The sequence below is a fragment of the Prionailurus bengalensis genome, chromosome E4 (assembly GCF_016509475.1).
Source record: "Prionailurus bengalensis isolate Pbe53 chromosome E4, Fcat_Pben_1.1_paternal_pri, whole genome shotgun sequence".
Classification (NCBI taxonomy): domain Eukaryota; kingdom Metazoa; phylum Chordata; class Mammalia; order Carnivora; family Felidae; genus Prionailurus; species Prionailurus bengalensis.
In genome coordinates, this window is record NC_057360.1 from 21,788,455 (window position 1) to 21,797,014 (window position 8,560).

The following is an 8,560-nucleotide window of genomic DNA, read 5'->3' on the forward strand; positions in this document are numbered from 1 at the left end:
TATTCATAAGTATGGAAACTTTCTGTGTCGATTAACTAGAAAGGTACGGTCTACTTCCTCAACAACACCCAACATAGATCTCCAAAAGCGTTCTCTTTCTCTCCTTGATAAACAGTCTGTTGGCTTGCAAAGGCAGTGGCTAAAATTCCTCATTGGTCATACTTTCACATTAATATGGAATTAAAAACTAGAAACAGAGCCTCAAAATTCCACCCTAGATGATGTAGACAACTCCCTAGGAAATGTAAATCTGGGGTCGGCAAAAGGCCTCCAAATTATTTCTCAACTGGTCTGCCCCAGAGCCTAGGATCCCTGCCATTGATACATTTTTTCCTACTTACAACATGATGTCTTTGGTAGTTTCTCTGGTAGTCTGTTTTTAAAATATGAAAATACAACATTATCTACAGACATTATACACTATAAATCACAACTTTCTTTAGTATGGGTTAGTTTATCAGAGTACTTACTGTCAAAAGGAAAACAGTAAATAAGACCTTGAGGGAAGAGATGAAGATGCAGGGTGGTGTTAAATGGGCAGAAGGTGTTAAATGGGCAGCAGTGAGAATTGTAGAAGTGGGGGCAAAGGAAGATCACTCAAGCAAAAGCAGCCAAATACTGAAAGGAAAAGGGGGAAGAGGCTGAACACAAAACTTGGACCACTTGAGAATTTTATGGGGGACTGGCCTTCTTGGCCAAAACTAAAATAGAGAGATTAGCCAATAAGAAGGGAAATTTTTATCAGAGTTTATCAGAAAGGTATATACTACTATAGAAGAAACAACAACAAAAAGAAACAAAGGGTAGAATGAGCACATTTGTTTTAAAGGACTTTAAAATTGATGACTTTACCACAAATAAACTCTCACTTTCTTAAGATAAAACATTCTGCATTTAGAAATACCAGATGATATTGAAATGCTAAAGCCTAGGCTGAATATTGAACAGATTGTTCCATCTCTTCTCAGCCAAGAAAAGGAAAGGACATAATATTTTCTAAAGATCCTATTTGCTTTATGTCTTGACATGTTTAGAATAAACTAAATAAATGTAAAAAAAAAAAAAAGGAAAAGAAACATATAATCAAAATAATGTACTGCCAAGTAAATTTGTCAAGACTCTTAAAATCTAATTTTAATGCTCTCAAACTCTAAAAATGGCACCAGAAAATCAGCCAAATAAGTGATAATGTACATAAGTTTTATTTATCTGTATATCTTGGAAAGCAATGGTTAGTTGGTCCTTTTCTGGTGATCTCCTTGTCCAGGTTACACAAACTTACTTGCATCATAATAGTTCTTTCCACAGGAAATATTGATACAATATCTGTACTCATGTGGTGAGGTGTGGCTCTAGCATCTGAACCACAGCAAAGAAAACATCCCCATCCAGCACTGCTGCGCTCTCCAATAAAGGGCAGCACATGTGTCCTAAACTGGGTTGTCTTTTAATTTCTGCCTTTCTCTTTACTTAAAAGACAACATACTTGGGGGTCTGGATGGCTCAGTTGGTTAAGCATCCAATTCTTGATATTGGCTTAGGTCATGATCTTGTAGTTGTGAGAGTTGCAAGATTGGACTCTACACTGACAATGTGGAGACTGCTTGGGTTTCTCTCTCTCCCTCTTTCTCTGCCCCTCCCCCACTCACGTGCTCATGTGCCCATGCTCTCTGTCTCTCTCTCTCTCTCAAAATAAATAAACATTCTAAAAAAATTAAAAATAAAAGACAACATACTTTAGGTAAAGGTCAAATTTTTATTTCTAATCCCTAAGGATGATATTCAAAAGATTTTCTTTAAAAAGGGAAGGTGGCACACTGGCCAGTCAGGACAGTTTTTGGATGTATACAACAGGCATTTGGCTACCTTACTGTTTCCTATACCTCTTATTCAATCTCAATTCCATATTTCATTCTAAAGTTTTTAATTTTAATCCAATTTAAATATAATTATTTAAAATAACATCTATGTTTTGAAAATAAAGCCAAAATATGTGAAGTTTACAATTACATCCAAAAAATTACTTGTAACTTAGTTAAATTTAACATAGTCATACAGCTACATAAAACAGAAGAAAGAAAGAAAGAAAGAAAGAAAGAAAGAAAGAAAGAAAGAAAGAAAGAAAGAGGAAGGAAGGAAGGAAGGAAGGAAAGAAGGAAGGAAGGAAGGAAGGAAGGAAGGAAGGAAGGAAGGAGGGAAAGAAAGGAGAGGAGAGGAGACAGAGAGAAAGACAACCAAGAATCTATAACCTTGACACTAACAACCTGGTGAGTAAATGCACACATTTCTTCCCAAGGTGCTAATCACATTTTAATAGCACATTTACCATTCTGAAAGATATGTTAAGACTTTTTAAGGTAAAAAGCAAGATATTTGTAGTCTATTCACCTGAAATGACTATAATAGGAGGAATACTAAATATCAGATTATAAATATTACTAGAAAAAGCAGAGGTATATGTGTAACAGGAATTATAACCCATCTGGAGTCATGTTACTGTCCCATGTCCTCGTTCCAACTCTTATTGGCTCTGGGATCTTGAGCAAGATATTCAACCTCTCTTAGTTCTGTTTCTTCATCTATTAAATAGTAACAACTCTCCTTCCATTTGGATTATTGAGAAGGTCAGAATGAAAGCACGTTAGTGAAAGTGTTTTGTAAATTATTAAAAGTGATTCAAGGATAGCTGGGTGGCTCAGTCGGCTGAGTGTCCGACTTCAGCTCAGGTCATGATCTCACAGACTGTGAGTTCGAGCCCTGCATTGGGCTCTGTGCTGACAGCTCAGAGCCTGAAGTCTGCTTCAGATTCTGTGTCCTTCCCTCGCTCTGTCCCTCCCCTGCTCATGCTCTCTCTCTCTCTCTCTCTCAAGAAAAAATAAAACATTTAAAAAAAGTGATTCAAGGTTACCTAATTAAGCATTAGAATAATGATATTAATAATAATAACAATAATAAGCTAAATCCTAAGATTCATATTTCTTCCAAACAAAAGTTGCTTTCTTCATGAACAAAGCCTTAAGATATTACAAATGTGACAAGAATGTAAAAGTTTGACAAATGTTCTAGGGACTAACCCTGGGTTTAAAAAAAGCAATAGGCTAGACAATCTTTCCTCACCATGACAACACCTTTGCAACTTACACTTGAAAATGAATGCTATTTATAGTTAAAGCCACCCAGTTAATTCTCAGAAGAGGATTACACGACTGCCAATCAAGCAAAAGCCCCAGCAGGTAGGGTTTATGTGAGCTGATAAAACAGGTTCTGTCAAAGCACTTGTAGAAGTGAATTCCAGAATTACTGACCCTCTCACACCCTATCCTTCTTAATCCAAAAAATTATATCCTCCAGCTAAGAACAAAAAATAAGAGTCTGGTATTAAATAGATGTATTCCACCTAAAATCACTGTAGATTATGCAGAGAATATGTATGTTTTATACACTCAGATTTTGGAAATTATACTAAGAATTCAAAAGACTGCCCGGTATTTTCAAGGGTATCTCAAAGCAAATTATATTTCTTTGCCAGTTATAACAATGTTATTCTACATCCAAACTTGGACTCTTTACTTAACATCCAGGTCCAAATTTCCATGTGTATTCAGGAAAAATCTACCTGGACTACCTACCCAAAGGTACTTTCTACAGTCTTTACCCAAACCTCTTTCGTGAGGGTTTGGCTCAGTGAATATTATCACTATCATTCTAGCTACCTGGTTAAAACCTTACATCATCTTTTATCCTTTCCTCATCCCCACTCTCACCACAGCCATTAATTAATGAATATCTTTAGCTTCTATCTCTAAAATGTCTTTTATATTTATTCATTCCTCTGCTCTATTCCTATTGTCACTGCCCTTATCCAGGGATTCATCAAATTTCAACAAAATCATCTGCACAATGTCCTAACTATTTTTACTGACTACCTCACCTTTCCAAATGTACTTTCCACATTCCTAATGGAAAAGTCTTCTAAACAATAAGGCAGTGAGATTAAAAGTCCTTACAATCTAGTTCATATCTTCTTTCAGACTTATTTTTAAATTGATGTCTCCATAAACTATTCTCTAGTCACATCACACAGCTAATAGTTACTGTTCCTTGAGTACTGTATTCCATTGTCCAGGGCTTTTAGTCATGCTGTTCCCTGCATCTAGAACGTTCTTTCCTCCTTTCTGCAAATAGTAACATTTATTTTTCAAAACTGTTTTCTCCACCTCCTCTCATTTGAGCTATACCCCAATACTAAGAATCTATCACTATTTCCTACACTCTTATAAAGCCCTGTTTCATTTCTAAAACAAACAAACAAAAAAACACTTCTTTCACACATACATGTTGTTTTCTCACCAAATCACAGATCCAAATACCGTAAGCATGTCATTTTTAGCTTAGTATTTCCTATGGTCTCAAGCAGTGTGTGTGTGTGTGTGTGTGTGTGTGTGTGTGTGTGTGTCTGCATGCGTGTGAAGTTTATCCATCAGTAGCTCATTGAATGTTTATCAAAAATAATGCCTATCATTATAATAGTGTGCATGATGTAGTGATAGCTATAGTTATGAGCATAGCATAATGTATAGTGTTGTCAAATCATAATGTTGTACCCCAAAACTAATATAACATTGTGTGTCAACTATGCTTCAATAAAAAATAACAATAATGACTATCATTAAATGGGGGCTTATTACATTTAGGCTCTATCTCCAACATTTTTCACTATATTAAATATGTCATTTAATCCTCAAAATAAATCTATGAAACAGGTAACATTAGGCCCGTTTTATAAGTGAAGTTACAAATACCCAAAAAAGTTAAGCAGCAACCCAAAATGTACACTAGTCTGGAGTAAGGACTGGAACCGAGATCTTTCATAATTCACAGCTTGTGCCCTCAACCAACTTGCTACCCAGCCTTTGATGAACAGTTAACCACAAAAAACTACAGTAGATAAAATGGCTATTAAATGAATATTGATTGAAAACATTGAGAACATTGGTGCCTAAAAGGTAATATGATTAGAATCCACAAATTTAAACTCTTTGTTTAAAGAATAACATTCCTTATCTCATAAGACTATTTTGAAGATTAAATCAAGTATACAAAATGCCTACCATAGTACCTAAACACAGTAAGAGATCAAACAAGTTTTTTTTTTCTGTTGTGAATAGTATAGAAAGTATACTCAAACTTATTCCCCAAATCATAAAATACTAGAGCAAAGAGACATGCTTTACATTCATAATGGCTGAATGTCAGATAAAAAGAAATGTTTTAAATGTATCTGCTATAGATAAATATATATATATATATATATATATTAACAATAGTTTGGCAAAAACTATGAATGATGGTCTCTTGCATGACATCAGAAAGAGATCTCCTTAGCTTTTGAAGCTGATGGCATCCCACAATACATTGCCCTCATTCTTTGGCTGCAAATAGAGCATTGGACAATGAACTTCATCCAACAACATAATCGTACCAATTACTACAATTCACTGAGCAATTATGCAGTTCATATGTATCAAAACTTTTCACAAAACACCTTTGAAATCAGTGCTGCTATTATTATTACTGTTATTATACAAATGAGGAAACTGGAGTGTGAAGAGTTTAAGTATCTTACCCCAAATTACAGTGCTGTAAGTGACATAGCCAGAATTTAAGTATGGGTCTGTCTGACTCTGGAACCCAACCTCTTAATCACTCAGTCCGTTTTTACTCAATCTGTAATCTACTGTTGCTTTGGATTTTTTCTTTTATAAAGGGAAATTTTTTGTGTGATTCATTACATTATAAATACTAGCTTCATTTAAAAACTCATTCAAGCCAAACACTCATTGTCTAAGCAATCCAACTTCTTTTAATTTAACACAAAGAGCAGACATAAACAAATTATAATTAATGTAGTCTGAATTCCAATACCATAAAACCAGAAGGCACAATGTACATTTATCTATCCACATAGTCTTTTCCTAGAATGGTCTGAAACCAGCAATGACATCACTGGGGGGTAGACTAACTTCATACCATATGACTATATGGTGATGTGTTCTGAGTATGGTTTTATCTTGCTTTTTTCAAAGGTCATATGGGTAATACATCAAAAGAGGTATTTTTAAAAATTCAGCTTTTTCCAAGTAAGCAATACTGGCCAGGCTTTACATCTATATATTTTCATTGCTATTTTCATGGTTATTCTCTTTTTTCTAATTTGATACCTACCACTGCCTTCCAGTCATGGTCTAGGCAGTCTCTCACTTTAAAAAATGCTCCTGTAAAAAAAAAAAAATCATTCATTTGAAAATTCCATCTCTTAGGAGAATATGTTTTAAATATTCGTGTTGGACCTGCTCATTGAAATAAAAATGTGAACAATGGAGACAATTGGCCAGGCTTTGCCATAACTATCTGAGCTCTCCTTTCTCCAGCATATAAAGAAGCAGAAAGATGAATACAGAATTCAGAGAGTTTAATTTAACATGATGGTGGCTTGGGGGCCCCAGCATCTGATGGTAGTAATTACAGACTCCTCTTGCCAAATTCAATATTTTGAAGTTGAGACAAAGCTTTCATTTAAACCTAACTTTCAACGATTCATAAAGTTTGAAGTTATTTTCATTGTTTTGTCAGACATCTCAAATGCTATGTCTCAGTGATTATCCTGAAATTCCAGAGGTACCCACTAAAAGATACTTTTCTCTTTAAATACTTTGAAGTATTTTTTTGTGCCACTACCCTTTCATCACTTCCAGCTTTGTATTTCTGATTCTCTGGCCAGAACGCAGAGTCACTAAGGTCTAAAGCTATTCCAAAGGGATTTAAGATCCTGAGCAAATCACTCTGCGTCCTCCTTTCATATCTCACATCTCTGCCCTAAAAGACTTTATTTGGATGAGATATCTAAATTAAAATTTAAATTAGAAAATTCCAAAATGGCAACACAGTCCAGATGGATGTGTACAGAAGAGAAAAGGAGCAATCCTCTTGTTGAAAAATAAGACATGTTTCATTCTGGTTATATGCATAGGAGCTCTTCACCAATGTTTTTTTTTTTTTAATCAGGTGGAGAAATAAAAATTTCTCCTAAGCAAATGTCTATCAAAATCTGTGCATATCAATTAATTTTGTTGTTGCTGTTAGGATTGAACCTTTAGTTTTATTTAAACCATCACTTGCTCAAATTATGTAGCACCTGTAAAGTTATTCTTGCATAATTCTTCAATAATATTTATTCTGTTCTACAATGAAATCCAGTGTCATCAATTCATAAAAATTGTTCAAGGTACATTTAATAATCAGAAGAGGAGATAATACATTTCTAAACATATTGGTGGTAGATGGAATAAGGGCCATCAAAGATATCCAAGTCCTAATCCCTGGAACCTGGGAATATTACCACATATGGCAATAGGAATTTTGAAGATATAGTTAAGAATTTTGAGATGGGAAGATTTTCCTGGATAATCCAAGCAGGCCCTAAATGAAATTACAAGTATCCTTTTAAGAAGAAGGCAGAGGAAGACTTGACTACAGATAGGAAGAAGACCATGTAATTACTGAAGAAAAGATTGGAGTGATGTGGCCAGAAACCGAGGCATGTCAGCAGCCTCTAGAAACCAGAAGAGGCAAGAAATGTAATCTTCCCAGGAGCCTCTAGAAGGAACCAACCCCACTGACACCTTTCAGCCCCATGAGACTTACTTCAGACTTCTTGTCCCCACATCTGTAAGAGAATAAATTTGTGTTGTTTTAAGCCAGAAAGTTTGTGGTAATTTGTTATGGCAGCAATAGGAAACTAAGACAACATAGTACATCCATGAATGCATTTTATAAAGAGGAAAAGTGAGGTCATAAGGTAAACCACTGTCCCCAAAATTGGAGAGACAGACAGGTGAACACAGAAAATCAAAGTTTACCAGAGCAGAAAACTACCATTAGAAACCCTCAGGAACCAGTGCCACAACAGGAAAATGTGAACTTCATTTGGCAAGTTGCTGAAGGTTCAATGTAGACAAATTTAAGAATAGAAATTCCAGGGTGGCCCCCTACTTTTGGAGCTCTCTACCAGGTTCTCCCAGTGAATATCAGAAAAAAAATTCCTTTGGGCTTCTAGCAGGGAGAGACGGGGGGTGGGTGGGGGGGGTAGTAAACATTTTTGAAATATACCAAAGCATTCCATTCTTCTAAACAAGGCCCTTACTCAAGTAAAACTATTTTGCCAGAGCCTAACCCATTAGGGTTTTATCAGGGCCTGACCTGCTCTGGTCTTCCATGTAGGGGAAGGGAAATATTCAACTCCATTCCCCCTGCCCCCATCTGACCCACCTAAAATGTGGGAATGGATGACTGAGAAGCACTTGTGAAGTTCACAGTTCAGAGACATAGACTCACGGAAAAACTGAGCCCTAATTGTAGATTATAGTACATTTCCCTTACCCCGCACCTTATCAGAACATCACATAAAAAGCCTGTTTAGTGAGAATTACTTCCCCCCAGTACATCATATCTAGCTTTCAAAAAAAAAAAGGATAGAAAGAAAAATTACATGCATTCTAAA